Consider the following 17,478-nt stretch of genomic DNA (forward strand, 5'->3'; position numbering starts at 1 on the left):
AATATGACATGGACAATATGTTAAATGTATATGGAAGGTCCTCATGCACAGGTCACATGTGAATTATTAATAGGACTTTAGAATCCAATAAGGAGCATCAAGGATTTCTCCATACAAGCAATGAAGACATTTAATTGGAACATATTGTACTATAAGATACTGCTCAGTTTTCCTGTCTTCTCAGGAAAACCAGAGTGACTGGCGGTTTAGGGACCCTATGTGTGTTGGACTCAGAGACTCATGGACATGAGAATGTGATGGGGCCCTGAACCTGAACAGTGAGAAGGCAGAGTAATAAAATCAAAGAAACATCAAACCGGAACAACAAATTGCTTCTGCGACCCGAGGACAGGAACTGTACTACACAACGCTGCACCACATCGCTGCAGAGAAGTCAAGCTTACTACTACTCGGTTCAAACCAAGCCGATTGTCCTAGGATGGTGTTTGAGTAGAAATCATTGTGGGTACCATGGTCATTGATTTCACTGGTGCCTGAGGGTGGTTGCCTGGAGGGCCATAGGATAATGTTTCCCCTCGGATGAAAGGATTGTCAGAGAGGGTTTTTCGATCCTATACCAATGGAACCTATGACCATGGGAGAGCAATGCACTACAGATTAACTAGAAAATAAGTGTACTTATTTTAGGGGGGAATGTAGAAGAATATAATTATATTAATAGTTAAAAGTTATGTTAATTCACATTAAGATATGTTTTACTGAAAAGGAATTCAGTAAGATTGAATGATGAATCGGTTTAATGATAAAATCACGACCGATTATCAGTGAACTGAAGGACAGACTCCATTGTTCAGCATCAGAGTTTAGATCTGCAGCTGCTGATAATCAGTTTGTGTTTAAAACGAGCTGCTGCTTAAACCTGTTAGCATCGTTAGCATCGTTAGCTCCGCTCAGAGTCTCTGCCGGCTGACAGAGAAACCATTACAGTGAACCCAGGAGAAGAATCTGCCTTCATTTATATCACTGGGAACCAGTTAACCTGCTAGTCTGAAGCTGGGAACCAGTTAGCTCGTGTATTTTATTTAAATATTCTTGGTCTAAACAATGAAAATAAACTGCTGTCTAAATTAGAAGCTTAAAGCTCAGATCAACTGAACAGGATGTTTCTGTTGTTACTAAATAAACCTGTCAAAGTAAAAATGAACTTTAATATATTTTAATTTCTTTGTTGATCCAAATACAAAAAGCTGGACAGCATGAAGGATTAAAATAAAAGGTGCAGTTATTATATTTGTACAAAGAACATTATTAAAATCTTTATTAACCAAATAACACATATTAGGTTAGAAGAAATATAAAAATAACATAAACCAATCAGCACATTATCCCAGTGATTCTCTGAGGTCTGAATAAGTCAATAAAATCTCAGTAAAGAGCCTGATGTGACACATCGAGTCCTAAAGTTCTCTAGAAAACTAAAACATGAAACATGGAGTTAAAAAGTAAAACACAAAAACAATCAGAGTTTCTGTGGGACATCCAGTTCTAAACTGGTTCAACTGGTTTCTGTGATGGAAGCTGAAGTTTCTCTGCAGTTTCCAGTAAAGCATCTTTTTATCTGTGGAGCTTTGAGGAACATTTTCCTGTCAGCAGAAGAAGAAGCAGCAGAGAAAAGAGGTTTGAATGTCTTTCATGATTCAGAGCTGAACTGAAATGATTCCCATGTTTCCATCTCAGACCATTTCTGGTTCCAGGATGAAAATGAACCAGAGAGAAAAAAGATCAACTTTCCAGTTGAATCCAGTTCAGATCAAAACTCCATGAAGCCTCTAAATGGAGCCCAGTTTGAATCGGATCTTTACTGATCCAAACAGACAAACAACATCAGACACTAAATGACAGACATCTTGGAGGTCAGAGGTCATCATCAGGATCCAGTCAGAGTCTCTTTAGACTCAAACTGCTGCAGCTTCAACCTCTGAGGATCAGCAGGACACAGAGACCGTTCTCTACTTTACAGAGATCAGACCCTGCAGAGAGAAGAAGGATCAGATCAGTGAGTGTTTCCAGCCTCTCTCCTGCAGCAGTCAGTGACGCAGCACATCCAGTAGATGGTTTCCAGGCTGCAGTCAGACTGATCTCAGAGCTGTGACCAAGATGAACCTGATCACTTGTTTCCTGTTGAACTGAGAGAACAAGCAGATCTGAGATCAGATCTGCTGCTGCCACAGTCTGATGAATGAGGACCACTGTCTCTAGACATGCTGGACGGCTGGACGCTGGAGTCCAGCTGGACGTCCTGGAGACATGGACACAGCAACAACACTCATCTTCACACCAACACAAACACAGGAACACAGCAAGCTGCTGCTGCTCTGATTGGCTGGTTGCTGTCTCTGTGTCCAATCAGGAAGCCTGAACCATTCTCCTCCCACTGAGAAGCTGCAGCTTTACTGGGAACACTGGAGCTTTGCTCTGATGCTAACTGGGTTTAGCTCAACATGCTGACAGCAACTGGACTCACTACAAACATTTACTTACAGTAAAGTCTTTACAAAACGTTTCAGCTGCTGAACATCTGAATCCTTCAGGTTGTTTCCTCCCAGGTCCAGATATGTCAGACGGAGGCTGTTGGACTTCAAAGCTGAGGCCAGAAAATCACAGCTGATCTTTGACAACCTGCAGCTCCTCAACCTGAATAAAGAATAAAAGATGAGCTGAAGCCAACAGGATGCAGGTGAACCAGTCCAACAGAACCAGTTAAAGATTCTCATGAATATTAAAGCCAACAAGCTGCTGCTTCAATAAAGACCTGCTGACTTCAGAACCAGAACCAGAACCAGAACCTGGTACTGGGTCATGATGTGTTGGAGGATTTTAGTCAGTAAAATCATTCCAGGTTCTGATCAAAGTGTTGAAGCATCAATCATTGATTATTGATTTGTTCCTGTCAGATTCCAGGGATTCACTTTTCTAGACTGGGTTGAATGACCTTTGACCTGCGTGACCTGAGGAGGATTTCTACACACTGGGGGTCCGAATGCTGTCCTGTTCTGACCTCAGATCAGCAGGTCCAACTCAGAGGGACTCAATTAAACTCTGGATCCAGGAACAAGCTCAGCAAATATTGATTAGATCAGAAGAAATGAATTTTGATTGATGATCAATTATAGATAATTATTCACTGAAATATCAATAATTATATAATTTCAAACCACAATGTTTCCAGTCTGCAGCCTTCAGTCTGTAGAAAACCACAGAGCTCCTTCAGTCCAGAATCTGTCAGGTTGGTTCCGTCCAGGTCCAGTACTGTCAGATGGGTCGGGTTGGACTTCAGAGCTGAGAACAGAGACGTCCAGCTGGTCTCTGACAAACTGCAGCTATAAAATCTGAATAAAGAATAAAAGATGAGCTGAAGCAACAGGATGCAGTTAAAACTGAAACATGAACAAATAATAAAATGTAGAAAATTAATTTCCCTGAATGTAAAAGAAACTTGATGAACTGATTCTAACATCTGATCCAGTCAAACTGGGTTAAAGAGTCCAAACCAGCAGAACCAGAACATTTGATCAACAAAGAAACTCAAAGTTTTATCTGAGCAGCAGCCTGGATGAGGTGAGCTATTTCTGCTGGTTCTGATCATCAGCTGGAGACCCGACTTGGTAACCGGATCAGAACCACTCAGTTTATCCATGAATGGCTTTGGGTTTTTCTTAAAGCTGCTGAAATCAATGGAGGCCATTATTTCCTCAGGAGACGAGACCTGATGAAGCTTAATCACAGAGACGAGGCTCCAACCGACTGAAGAGGACGGTTCCTCTCTGACCCGGCCCAACAGAACCACAGCTTCAGGACAGAGGGAGGAACCTGCTGCTGCAAACCTCACTGTCATTCAGCTCATCTAGATTTGCTTTTCTACAATCAGTCACTTCTTAGATGTTTCATTAATGGTGATCTGAACTGGTCAGTGTTTGTGGCTCGACTGGAGGATCAACATTTCATTCTGGATGTAAAGATGAGAATCAGAAATAAAACCATCTGAATCTTTACCAACCAAACTGAAACATCTCCATCATTAATTAACTTCATTTGGATTATTTTACTCAGTTTGTTCATCAGTCAGAAACATTTTAAAAACTGAGAAACAAAGTTCAATAACCTCAAAGTCTGAAATGAGAATATAATTCATTTATAAGGTTAAATGTTTTAGACATTTTAATCTGACATTTAAACATGTTGGTTTAAAATATTGCAATAAAATTATTAATTAAACTAAGAACTAAAGTATCAATGAATGATTTTATTGTATAAATAGAGAAAACAAACCCCAGAATCTTCACTTTACTGACTGAACTCTCCAGAATCTCAGACAGATTCTTCACATCAGAATCTCCACCTTCAGTTATGAAGATCTGATTTATTTCCAGTTCAGTCAGATGTTGGTTGGACTTCAGAGCTGAAGCCACAACTTCACATTCAGCCTTTTGGATCGAACAGCCACCAAGTCTGTGATGAGAGAAGAAATAAATTCAGTTCTAATGAAATCAATCTGGATCATAAACAGATAAAATATGATAACAGTGATGTCATCATGATGTCATCATCTGATCAACATCTGATCTTCAGTTTCCTGAGTTTGACCCGACAGAGAGTCTGTGCAGCTCCTGACTACAGTCCAGGTTCTGGTTCTGGTCCAGGCTTCATGTCCTCAGACCTTCAGCTCAGTCAGATGTTGAAGATCTTCTATCATCTGTGAAGGAAAGTTCAGTTTCTCTGCAGCATCAGAGCCTCAAAGGAGCTGCAGCAGCTGATGCAGAGGCTGACTGAGCTGGATGAAGGAAACTACTGGAGATGATGGAGAGGAGGAGGAGCTGCTCACAGCTCTGACTTGGACTAGACCGTTTGGCTCCTTGAGATCTTCCATCCAGCAGGAAGTGAGTTATAAATGAAGTGAGCAGAGCAGGAAGTCCAGCCTGCTGTGGACCTCTGGCATCTCTGGGTTTGTTTAGCCCATATCTGCTGCTGCAGCATCTAGAATCCTCCTCATCATTAATAATAGTAGCATATTCTATAGAAACGTGGCTCCCAGCAGCAGATTATTAAATGCTGCCACAGAGGAAACTGGGAGCAGACCAGACACATGATGCTCCCAGTTGTGTCTCCGTTCATCTGCTGGATTTGATGCTTTAACAAAGTAGAAAGTGGACAGTCGTCAACCTGCTTCAGCTAAAAGCTGCAGATTGTTCTGGTCGTCCTGCAGAGCAGCAGCAGAACCGGTCCTGCTGCTCCTTCAGGTCTGGACCGTCCTCTGTTGATCTGAGAGGAACTGGGACAAACTGGTTGGAAGAGGGACACATGTCTCTGCAGTGGTCTGTCCATCGTCTCAGAGGAACAAAGGTTTGGATGTCAGAAGAAATTGTTGCTAAACTCCTAAAGAGCTGAAGAGCAAAACCCCTGGAGGAGACGGAGCGTTTGGGTCCAGCAGCATCTTCATGGTGAAGCAGTGAAAGTTCTCCAGGAACTAAAGAGGCTGGGATGTCTAAAGAGGTGAAGCTCATGTCTCTGCAGGTCTTCATGGAGGACAGCTAACAGCTTCAACAGAGGCTGCAGATGAAGAGCTGATGAGGAAAATGGTTCCAGCTCTGGAAGCAGATTCTCAGAGCTTTGGGAGGATCTGACAGAAACCAGGACTTTTTCTGGAACCAGACAACAATCACCACATTTTGGTCTCAGTTACAAACTCAGAGGAAACTAGTGGAGGAGGAAGAGGTGAGAATGATGATGGGATGAGGAAGATCAACACTGTTCACAAAGTTTATAATTAATGCAATGGTTTATTTCAATGGTCCAACTTTCCATCAAACCTAAACAATTATTTTATAAAAACAGTCAAAGATCCTAAAAGGTGAATTATGGAGCAGCAGCTCAATGAGTGAAGAGGAGTTTAAAGTTTAAAATGTCTCTCTGGCTGATTGGATCTTAGAGAAAATAGACATTTTCTAGAGTTCATGGTTTTCTATTCATTTCAACCTGAAAACTAATAAAAAGTTAAATATTTTTAAATGATCAAAATGTCTAAAAACCAGAAGCTGCAGCTGTCCTGGATGGACTGCATGTTTAGATGTTTGAATGGCTGAAATCATACAGAGGATGAAGGAAGAAGAAGAAACAGGAGGACAATAGTGCTGAATCAGCATTCACACAATGGAAACATCTGGACTCACCGAGCCTTTCTGCAGTTCCTCACAGCTGGAACCAGTCTCAGTCGTCCATTATCTGATGTGTTGTACTTCTCCAGGTCCAACTCATCCAGAACCTCTGACATCTGCAGCATGAAGGCCAGAGCTGAACAGTCAGTCACTGAGAGCTGCTTCCCTGAATCCAGCAGCCGTTGGATCTCCTGATAAAATGAGACGTCGTTCATCTCCACCAGACAGTAGAAGATGTTGATGCTTCTGTCAGTAGAGATATCATCAGTGTTCATCTCCTTCAGGTTGGTGATGATTCTCTGGATGGTTTCTGGACTGTTCTCTGTCCGAGCCAGTAGATGCTCTAAGAGTTTCTGGTTGGACTCCACAGTGAGACCATGAAGGAAGCGGACAAACAGGTCCAGGTGGCCATTTTTATTGCGGAGCGATTTCTCCATGACTTTCTTCATGAACTCATCTAGAGATGTTTCATTGTATTCTTCTCCCAGGAACGTCTTGATCACCTCTGACCTCCTGCTGGTGAAGCAGTGGAGCATGTAGACTGCAGCCAGAAACTCCTGGATGCTCAGATGAAGAAAGGAGTAGACGGAGATGTTGTGCGTTCCTTTCTCCTTTTAAACATCTCAGTGAAAACTCCTGAGAACAACGCAGCATTTTTGATGTCGAAGCCGCACTTATCAAGATCTTCGTCATAGAAGACCAGGTTTCCCTCCAGCAGATGATCTAAAGCCAGACTACCTAGAGACTCAATCAGCTTCTTGTTCTCTGGACTCCAGATATTTTTTGTCTTTCGCTGTCCATGAAATTTTTTCTCCTTGATTGTGAACTGAAGCAGCAGGAACTCTATGTACATCTCAGTCAGGGTCTTGGGCAGCTCTCCTCCCTCTCCGTTTTCCATCACATCCTCCAGAACTTTAGCAGTGATCCAGCAGAAAACTGGGATGTGACACATGATGTGGAGACTTTTTGATTTCTGGATGTGGGAGATGATCCTGCTGGCCATCTTTTCATCACCTCTGAATCTCTTCCTGAAGTACTCCTCCTTCTGGGGGTCAGTGAACCCTCTGACCTCTGTTACCATGCTGACGCACTCAGCAGGGATCTGATTGGCTGCTGCAGGTCTTGTGGTTATCCAGAGGAGAGCAGAGGGAAGCAGATTCCCCAGATGAGGTTTGTCAGCAGAACATCCAGTGAGCTGGACTCTGTAGCATCAGTCAGGATCAGATTATCATCAAAGTCCAAAGGAAGTCTGCTCTCATCCAGACCATCCAATATGAACAGAACCTGGAACTTTTTAAAGCTGCGGATTCCTGCGTCTTTAATATCTTCAAAGAAGTGATGAATCAGTTCACTAAACTGAACTTTTTCCCTTTCAGTACATTCAGTTCTCTGAAAGTGAATGGAAATATAAACTGGATGTTCTGGTTGGTTCTGCCTTCAGCCCAGTCCAGAGTGAACTTCTGTGTTAACAGGGTTTTCCCATGCCAGCCACTCCCATGGTCATCACTGTTCTGATTGGTTCATCACTTCCAGGTGGGGCTTTAAAGATGTCTTCTCTTCTGATTGTTTCTTGTTTCCTGGATGCTGTTTCAATCTGTCTGACCTCATGTTCCTGGTTGACCTCTGTAGTTAACCCCTCTGTGATGTTGAGCTCTGTGTAGATCTGGTTCAGAACCGTTTTATTTCCAGGTTCAGCGACACCTTCAGAGAGACTCTGGAACTTCTTCTTCAGATGGTCTTTAAGCTCCTTTTGACACCAAACATCAAAATCTGAAAAAAAAAAACCCAATAAAGACCATTTCTGATATTCTAAGAAGGGTTTGTGCATGAACTGCTATGATGGAAAAATAATTACAGAAAGCTAATTATTTTTTGGGGGCTGCACAGTGGCGCAGCTGGTAGAGCTACTGCCTTGCAGCAAGAAGTTCTGGGTTCGATTCCCGGCCCCAGTCTTTCTGCATGGAGTTTGCATGTTCTCCCTGAGCATGGTGGGTTTTCTCAGGGTACTCTGGTTTCCTCCCACAGTCCAAAAACATGACTGTCAGGTTAATTGGTCTCTCTAAATTGTCCCTAAGTGTGAGTGTGTGTGCGTGCATGGTTGATTGTCCTGCATCTCTCTGTGCTGCCCTGCGACAGACTAGCGACCTGTCCAGGTGACCTGTCCAGGTGACCCCACCTCTCGCCCAGAACGTTAACTGGAGAGGCACCAGCACCTCCTGACCCACTAAGGGACAAGGGTGTTAGAAATTGGATGGATAATTATTTTTCTACCAAGGTGTCTAAACCTGAAAGTAATTCCAATTTCAGTCATTGAGGAAATAGAAAATTATAATTCTGATTTTCTGATAAAACTCCCACTGAGGCGACGGATGAAAGAAAAAGCAAATAAATAAACCAGGTTCTTGCTGCACAGACTTGATTAAATCAGTTTTGCTCATTAAAACTGATTGTTTTCTCTGGTTGAAGGTTTCAGTTAATCAAACATGTTTCCCACAGAGCGACCTCTGACCTTTTGTCAAAGTGTTTAATTTGAAATGTTATTCTGTTTAGCAGTGTGTGGTGGAAATGACTACAAGCTAACATCTGCTGATCATGTTATATGAAATGCTTGTGAACTCTCACCACACTGAAGTTATTTGGGTTCCATGATCCAGGTTGGGACTTGTTTCCCACAGCTGCATGAGAACCAGACTGTCTCAGCCATTGTTTTGGATTCTTTATCCTGGTATAAACTCATGTGTGTCTCTGCCTGGCAGAGCTTTTCATCCAGACCTGCTTCATCACTCATGGTCCTAAAAGCTCTCTGAGTTCTGCACAGTTCACAAATAAACCTGATGAGTGATTTCTCCTGAACAGTGCTTGGTGATCATTTTTTCCACAACAGTGTCTGCAAGCTGGAAACAAAGAGCCAAACTGGCCGCTTATTAGGTACACCTGTCCAGTTGTTAATGGTTGGAGGTTTTAGAATGGCAGCAGGAGCTGAGATGAAATCTTGTTGCAGTCAAACACATGAAACCTTAAAGGCATTCACCATTAGATGCAATAATAGACTGAGAACATTTATTTCAAATGTAAAAAAATAAAAAACAGAAATTATTGTTGCCTGTTCAGTTTGATAAAAACTAAATATTCATCATCATTTTCCATTTCTTTTATTTTACTTTAGCTCCAGTTGATGGATTTAGGCCCAGCTAATATATATCAGACAGGTTTACTACTGTTCACATTATGAAAATGTTTTTTTATTTTAATTATTATTGCTTTGTAATATAGTTTAACTGAATATTGCTCAAAATGTATTTATATAAGAGCCCAGATGAACATTATTATAAAGTTTATTTGATAGGGACAGATACACATCAACATGGACAAACTGAATAAACATCATTCCTTGTTAGCATCATAGCAACAGCTGATTCGCAGCACTTGTCCTAGATGGGCTTTTTAAAAAGTGACTCTAAAATTGAAGTGATAATCAGTTAAAATAACTGTTCTGAAGTTTTTCACTAACAACAATACGCTTTTGTCTGATGTGTAAACAATGGTGTCATTAGCATACATTTGCAGATTGACTTCAGGACAAATTTCAGGAAGACTATTAACATACAAACTTAAAAGGACCGGACCTAAGATGGTTCCCTGTGGAATCCCTGTTGCAATTTTACAGAAGACAGATTTACTGTTATTAATGACAAAACATTGTTCACGATCTTCCAAATATGATTTAAACCAAGACAATGACCGTTCTGAGAAATTAAATGATGAAAGCCTTGAGATCAGTAAATTGTGATTCACCGTATCAAAGGCCTTTTTCAAGTCAAGAAAAACTGCACCAGTAATTTGTCCCTTGTCAAGTGATTGTTTAACCTTTTCAAGCAGCAAACTTACAGCATCTCTGTGGAATGTTGACGTCTGAAACCAAACTGAAGTGGATGCAGAAGATTGTAACTTTCTAAATGCAGTAGTAGCTGTTCCAGAATAATTTCTCCAGCACTTTTGACATGACCGGAACCAGACTTATTGGCCTGTAGTTGCTGATTTCATGTCGACTTCCTGATTTAAAAATCGGTTTCACCAAAGCTTTGTTCCCTGCATCGGGAAATTGCCCTGTTCTGATGGAAATGTTGACTATATGAGTTAAAGGTTCTACTAAAATCTAACTGTATTTTTTAAAAAACATAGCGTCTAAATTATACATATGCTTTGCGTGAGAATTATTTAAACTGTTAATCGCTTTTTGAACATCCGAGTAATGAATTTCCTTAATCTCAAAGAAATTAGAACAGTTTTTGGTTGGTTTTGTACCGTGTGTTTCCATTGGAGCTGGCAGAAACTTTGATGCCAAGTCTTTAACTGAAGAGAGGAAATAATCATTAAACATTGTCGCTAGCTTAGCAGGATCAGTTATGGTTTTTCCTGCTATTGCAAGTTCATATTTATGTTTAGTGTTTGCATTGGGATTCAGTAAACTGTTTAGTTGTTTCCAGATCGTCTTACCATTCCCTCCAGCTTATGATAAGACATTTGTGTAATATTTAGCTATAGATTTGTACATTTCTTTAACAACTCTGTTCCTCAAACTGTTAAAAAGCAGCCAATCTGTGGTCCTTTTAATTTTAAGAAAAGATTTTAAAGCATAGTCTCTCTTTTTCATTAACAGCCGAATGTCATCCGATACCCAAGGTATATGCATTTGTTGAGCTGGAAAACTATTAAACTGACAAAAGCAGTGATGGTCCAGCAACACCAATGTGTTAAGGCTGTAGATGGACGGTAGACAGTCGGAGAGATCATGTCATGCAGATCAGCAGCAGTTTATCATTTACTCCATGTTGGCGCTGCTGCATCACAGTGTGAATTTGGTAGCTGTCTTTGTGTTTCTGCAGGTTCTTCATCTGTAGCTGAATGTTACATTTTTATGTACTGGGTACAGGAATCAATACTAAAATGGGTTTTTATCTTGTGCATTGCTGCCATGTTTGTTTTGCAATATTTTACAGTAAATATAAAGTTCCCAAAGTTTATATTTCATGAGCAGCAACCAGTCACCACAGGTGATGTTTAAATAAAAAGCTGCTGAATCCAGAACGTCATTGAGCTCATGTGACTGTTGATTAAGATTTTCTGTATTTGTTGGTTTCTCTTGTTTGATTTCAGTTGAATTCATTTCACATGTAATCATGTTTTAATTGTTGTAGAAATCCTCTTACCCTGCAGACGGTCAGCCAGCTCCTCCTGCTTCATCTTCCTCAGGAAGTTCAGGTGATCTTCATCACCGCCTCTCTGCTGCTCCTCTGCTCTTCATCCTCACCCCTCATCACCTCCTCATCCTCACTCTGACCCTCTGAGCATTCTGGCTCATCTGGACTCAGAACCTTTTGGATCTTCTTCAGCTCGTTCTTCACGAATGTGACAATGTTTTCCTCCAGCAGCTGGAACAGAATGAGAAGATATCAGACTAGATCTGGACATCAGGTCCATGTTGGACAGACTGACAGTCCTCTGGTCTACAGACTGAACAGAACCAAAGTACAGACCATAAATATGGAGTCCAGCTGTGTTTGGTGCTGCTGGGTAGACGGATCAGTGGGAACCTCTGGGCTCTGCAGATCCTCTCTGTGGAGGAACCGGGACAAATGAACCAGAATCTGTCTGTCCACACAGAGACAAACTGAGATGATGCTTCTCTGCAGATTGGAGGCAGAATTAGCTCTGCATGGTTCTTTAGTTTTCTAAAGCTTAAAAACGGCAGCACAGGTTCCATCTGTGTTTAACTGAGATATTTTAGGATCTGTTTTCTGATGACGGACTGAAACGCTGAAAGAAGGACAGCAGCAAAAGTCTGTTGGTTTAGGTTTAAATATCCAGAACAGAATAAAACATGATCCACCTTCTTTATGCAGAAACAATTAAATTAGCTCTGATTTTAGAATTCAGACCAAAATTATTCATACCCTGGCAGATTTAATTTTTAATAAAATCAGTCAATTTAAAAGGAAAAAAAAATGTAATTCATACTTTTCTCCATAATCAGAGAATTACAGGAATCAACTGTTTTAACCTTGGAGCTCCACTAATGTTTATCTCCTCCACAGATTCTCAACATTGTATCAGCATTTCTTTAGATAAATCCCTAAAATGCTCCAACAGGAGGTTTCCACAGAGCTGGAATCTAAGATGGCAGCAGGTGGTGCAGCTCTCAGATCATTACATGTTTTCTCCCTGTTAATAAACTTTCACATCTTGTTCTGCAGCTGCAGAGTTTTCTAGGTTCCTCATGTCTCCCAAACGTTGCTAAAGACCCAGAAAGTCCCTAAAAACATTCAATCATGATGACTTTTTAAAATACAACACAGAAAATCAAATGTGACCAGAACTGGTATATTTTATGATCATGTCAGTTGAACATTGAACAGAACCTTTGGACCCAGCTCTTTGCTGCTGGAGGCTGGTCTGATTTAAAACGAATATTAAAGTCCTTAGATCTGTTGCTCTTCCATGACACACAGCTGGGCTCAACTGCATGACTCCTGCAAATTAATGAAAAGGTCATATTAGAAATGGATTGGTGATAAAAAGCCTCCCTGGTTGTTAGCAGCACGACTGGATTGTTTTCCAATAATCACATTAATATATTTGTATAAAACCGTCAAATTTCAGAGGAGAAATATTTCTTCAGGTGATAAAAGGCCAAATTTGTAAAAGTAATATTTGTTGGGCTCACATGAACACATTTAAAAAAATAACAAACTTAGATCCAGCTCACTTCTTTGGGTTGTTACTGCTGAAGGAAACACAGCTGGGTCCGGGTCCAGGTTCTGGTTCTGATGGCTTCCTGTGAATGAAGACAGTTTGGTGATACCACTGCTGAACTTTGACCTTTCCTGCACAGGTAAAGGTCATGACCTCACCTGTGGTCCTGGTGTTCCCCACTAAGAGACATTTTAGAGGGAAGGACTGTGTCCTCTCTGTCCTCACACTGATCCTGCTGCCACTAGGTGGCGCTCCTCCACTCACCTGAAGACACAAATAAGTTTGAAACTTTAATTATTTTATATTCACTTTTCATTGAATTTATATTTATTTTCTAATCAAGTTAGAATCAAATGTTGAAATGATTAATGATTTGTTGAATCAATGAATAGAGTGGAAAATAATTTATCATTTTGTGTTTTGAGGAATCTTGATGAATCTGAGACTTTGAGAGGAAAATGGCAGGAGACACTCGTCCACATGACCTGTTAGTAAAACAGCTGGAGAATAAAACCATGAAGCTCATTGATTCAGAACTAAAATAAAATCAAGTAAGAGTAGAAATACGTCATAGTAAAATTACTCAAGTAAAAGTAAAACAAAGCGTAGAAAATATTTCTGAAAATACATTTTTCAAAGAAGTTACTCAAGCAAATAAAAACTAACTCTGACTGAAGTGGAGTTTTGAATAAGTGACATTTCTCCAGTGGTGGAGAAAGTACTCCAGAAACCAACATGTCAGAAACCACAACTGTCTGCACCATTAAACATAGCAATTTACGGTAAACAACTGTAAACTATGCACACTGTCCAAGGTGCAATAAGCAAGAAGTAACCAAGCAGAAGGGGGTGACTGTTCTCATCCTCCCTCCTGCTGCAACGTTTGCCACCATGACTGGAGACGAAAACAAAGAGCAATGAGCATGTTCTGTGTTCTTACGTTGTTTATTTATTCACCAATTAAATATATATTTATTTAATATGTTATATATACATATTTTTTTTCCAATTAAATAAAATAATAGCTACTGCAGTGTAGCACGCAGAGCATTACAAGAATACAGAACGGCTCTCAGTGAGGCTTCAGTCCTTTAGGATTCAGTAAAGATCCGTCCAGCAGAATCGGATCGTTCCTGAATGTTATACCACTATATTGCACTTTGGTACCAGCGTTGTCCCATATTTGCGACACCTCAGTCAACACCTCCACACAATAATTCAGCGCATGAGTGACAACTTTTTTCATCGCAGATGCAACATGTGTCTCTGTACAGCTAGCTTTGCTAGCATCACGTCCACAGATCTTACCTTTCTTTAAGCTTTCCTTCCAAGTGACGCTAAAAGTTGGACAAAGTCCCCACCGTGATTTTACATGTCGCCATATATATGATTTATGCAGCTATTATCGATCAAACAGATATCTTCTCCCGCTCAGAGGAAACCACTGCGCATGTCTGGAGCTCCGCGTGCGAGTAAAGGTGGAGCAGATGGGTGACAACAGACACTAAGTCACGTTATTGCTTGGATTTCACGGCGCCACCTTAAATCCCTGAACTTCACATTTTAACCGCAAAAAGAGCAACGAGACTTGGATGTAACGAGTAACGCGACAGTTTAGTAGAAATGTAGTGAAGTAGAAAGTACAGATACTTAATGTAAAATGTAGTGAAGTAAAAGTAGAAAGTATACATTATTAAATCTACTTAAGAACAGATACACGAAAATATACTTAAGTATTTCTCGATGAAATGTTAAAATTGTCATCAAGGATTAATGTCACATTCTTTTACCTCAGCAGTATTTAGTATTTCATATAAATATCTATGGATCCTATGAACGTCTTGCAGCTCCAGGCCGCCCGTGTTTTCTGCTGCGGGCAGATTTTCATCGGTTCCTTCCAGTTTCGGCTGGGAATCTGTTACTGGGAACTATGGAGCGGAAGTTTCTGCTGATTCTGAACGCAACGACCCTTAAACGATCTAAACCATCACAACGAAAGAAATGTTAAGTTTCTTACCCACAGATTGCGGCAAATCCAAACTGCGTCAAAATGAGGAAAGTGAAAATAAAACTCAGAGACATTCAGGGACCAAAGAAAAAGTCAGAAGAAGTCAGACTCAATCTAAAATAGACAGGAAATACGGTATATTTAAAGAAATGATCCTGTTTAACTGATTATATTTTCTCCCTCTAAATCAGAGGTTCCCAAACTGTGGGGCGCGCCCCTAAAAGGAGCGCCATGCCTTTGCAGGGGGGGCGCGGGAAGCCGTCTGGACGAAAAAAGAAAAAACATGAACGCTGTATGTGCTGGGTTTTTACCTTAGAATGGCCAACTCTCTGTTATTCCTCTGTCAGTTTGATACAGTAGGGCTTCCACACTTCCCATATCTGTGTCCTCTGTCACTTTTATCAGCAGTTAATACTGTTTAATCCGGTGTTAACTTGTGGTAACCTGTTTTTCCGAGCCGCCATTAAACGCAACATGAGCGCCACGACGCTCGCGCTGGGTTTCCACCTGTGCGGCAGTGAAGGAGACCTGCTGCTGCTGGGCGGAGCTGCACAGGTGTTAGAATCATGGCAGCAAACCAGCAAACGCAAAGAACTTTTCACAGTTTTTCCCCAAACTAACAGACTGAGTTGAGTGAAGCTGCTGGATGCAGGTAAAGTTAGTTAAAAGATGACTAGCTAATACCAATACAGCACCTGAAGCTTAACAAGTAGCCTGTAGGCTACCGGTGTTGTTGTCTATGTCCAGCTACGTACAATCATTTTGTTTGCCCCCAAAAAGTTCCAGCTCAGCTTCACCATGTCGGTATTTAGCTATAAAGATGCTACGAGTCAGAGCCCAACATGCTGAAAATGGCTTGTTATGAATGTGAAGGAAACATTTATGTATTTTCTATTAACTTTTGGATAATTTCTCTTTTATTCTTGGCTTTAGCCTGTGAACCAGGACGTCTCAGAAGTCATTGAGTTCTCCCAGTGTGACCAGCAGACTGAAGCCTGTGACCAGTGTTCCCAGTATAATGAATAAATGTTTCATTCTTTCACTTTTTGTGTATTTTTAAATACCTCAATCTGAAGTATTAGTGTATTAATGTAGCTTTTGTAATGAAATAAACATAATTTACTCTGTTAGAATTATTTTCACTCTGCTGTCAATAGTTGACAAACTGTAATAAATATTTATTCTCTGGAAAAAAGTAAGAAAAATATGTAGTTTAATGTTTGATAATGACTGATTTATAAATCAAAAGTAATTTCTCAATAACGTCTAAAAAATACAGGAAAATTATTTGTTTCTTGTCTTGAAATGTTAAATGTACATTAAATGATCTGCAGCTGCTTTAAATACACTTTGAAACCACGACAACGCATGTATATCTATCTAGTTATCGGATTCTAAACAATTTCATGACTTATTCTCGTCATAACTTGTTGCGTCTGCTGAACTGACAACTCCGCTGCCGGTCGATCTACTCCTCGTACTGGACGATGGTTTTTTCCAGCTGGGTGAAGATTTCTTCAGCAGCAGCAGTTAGTCTCTCTCTGATAAACTCTCTCAGAGGCTCAACGGAACACATTGTTGCTGCGCAGACTCACAACACACCTGGACACGGCCTGAGACACACGAGCTAACGAAGCTAACCGGAAGCGGTAAAATGCAGCCTGCTGCTGCCACCTGCTGGACAGAAGTGAAGCTCAAACATGTGAACGTCAGAATAAATAATAATATAGGTATTATCTAATAATACCTGCTGGTTAAATGCTTGTGGTCTCACCAGCTCAAGCGGTTCGAGTCTCACGCAAAAGGCTGGAAGTTGTTTTTCCTGCAGCTGCATGAGAACCAAACTGTCTCTGGGGTCAAACTCTCAGCCTGCAGAGCTTTCAGTCCAAACAGTGACCGTCTAATATGCTCTGTTCTGGTCACAATATATGAAGAAACCTGATTCAGCGATTTCACCCAGCAGTGCTCGATATATAAAGAAACTAAATATTTATATAGCACTACATTTAGTTATTTCTTTAAAGAAACTACCATTTATCTCCTTACACAAATCAGAGTTTATAGTTTCTCCTGGTCTTTGCTAAATTAAGGGCCTTTTGTGCTACAGCAGAAATATTTAAAACTATTTTACTTTTAGCTCATGATGAGAAAAAACATCAACCATCAAACCCAAACCATCTACTGGTGTTTATCTGCAGCAGTCTGGTCATCACACACACACACGTATACAGGTATATGTGGTTTAGCATGCCTTTTTCGCCAAACAGGCCCGATGGTGGTTTAGATGGACTACCCTTTCCAAGTAGCTAGAGCAACGAGAGATGGCTTAAAACACTGCAAAAATGTTAGCTAACTTTAGGTTTCAGATAGCAGCTACACAGCCTTTGTTTCAGCAATCTGACACCATGGTGAGTTATATGTGTCATAAGGTGTGGTAGGTTGGAAGTGGTGAGGAGAAACGCGGGACCCAGGATATAGATGAAATGATGAATTTATTGATAAATAATGCTCGGAGTCCAGGACAGGCAGCTCAGCAGGAAAACA

General features: G+C 40.7%; 1 long non-coding RNA gene and 1 pseudogene across 2 annotated transcripts; both read right to left on the reverse strand.

Moving 5' to 3' along the window:
• Positions 1-1,266: 1,266 nt before the first annotated feature.
• LOC145551256 (NLR family CARD domain-containing protein 3-like) lies at positions 1,267-11,960 on the reverse strand (annotated as a pseudogene). The gene is made up of 7 exons (XR_014087086.1): positions 11,711-11,960; positions 11,384-11,605; positions 6,189-7,943; positions 4,291-4,470; positions 3,177-3,350; positions 2,503-2,655; positions 1,267-1,991 (listed from the first exon to the last, which is right to left on the reverse strand). The product of XR_014087086.1 is annotated as an NLR family CARD domain-containing protein 3-like (transcript).
• Positions 11,961-12,934: 974 nt separating this feature from the next.
• LOC145551296 (uncharacterized) lies at positions 12,935-15,158 on the reverse strand. Its single transcript, XR_014087103.1, has 3 exons — positions 14,944-15,158; positions 13,085-13,190; positions 12,935-13,008 (listed from the first exon to the last, which is right to left on the reverse strand). It is a non-coding gene; the product is annotated as an uncharacterized LOC145551296 (long non-coding RNA).
• Between the last annotated feature and the right edge of the window lie 2,320 nt (positions 15,159-17,478).

Source organism: Poecilia reticulata, chromosome 4, assembly GCF_904066995.2.
Source record: "Poecilia reticulata chromosome 4, P_reticulata-male-v2, whole genome shotgun sequence".
Taxonomy (NCBI): domain Eukaryota; kingdom Metazoa; phylum Chordata; class Actinopteri; order Cyprinodontiformes; family Poeciliidae; genus Poecilia; species Poecilia reticulata.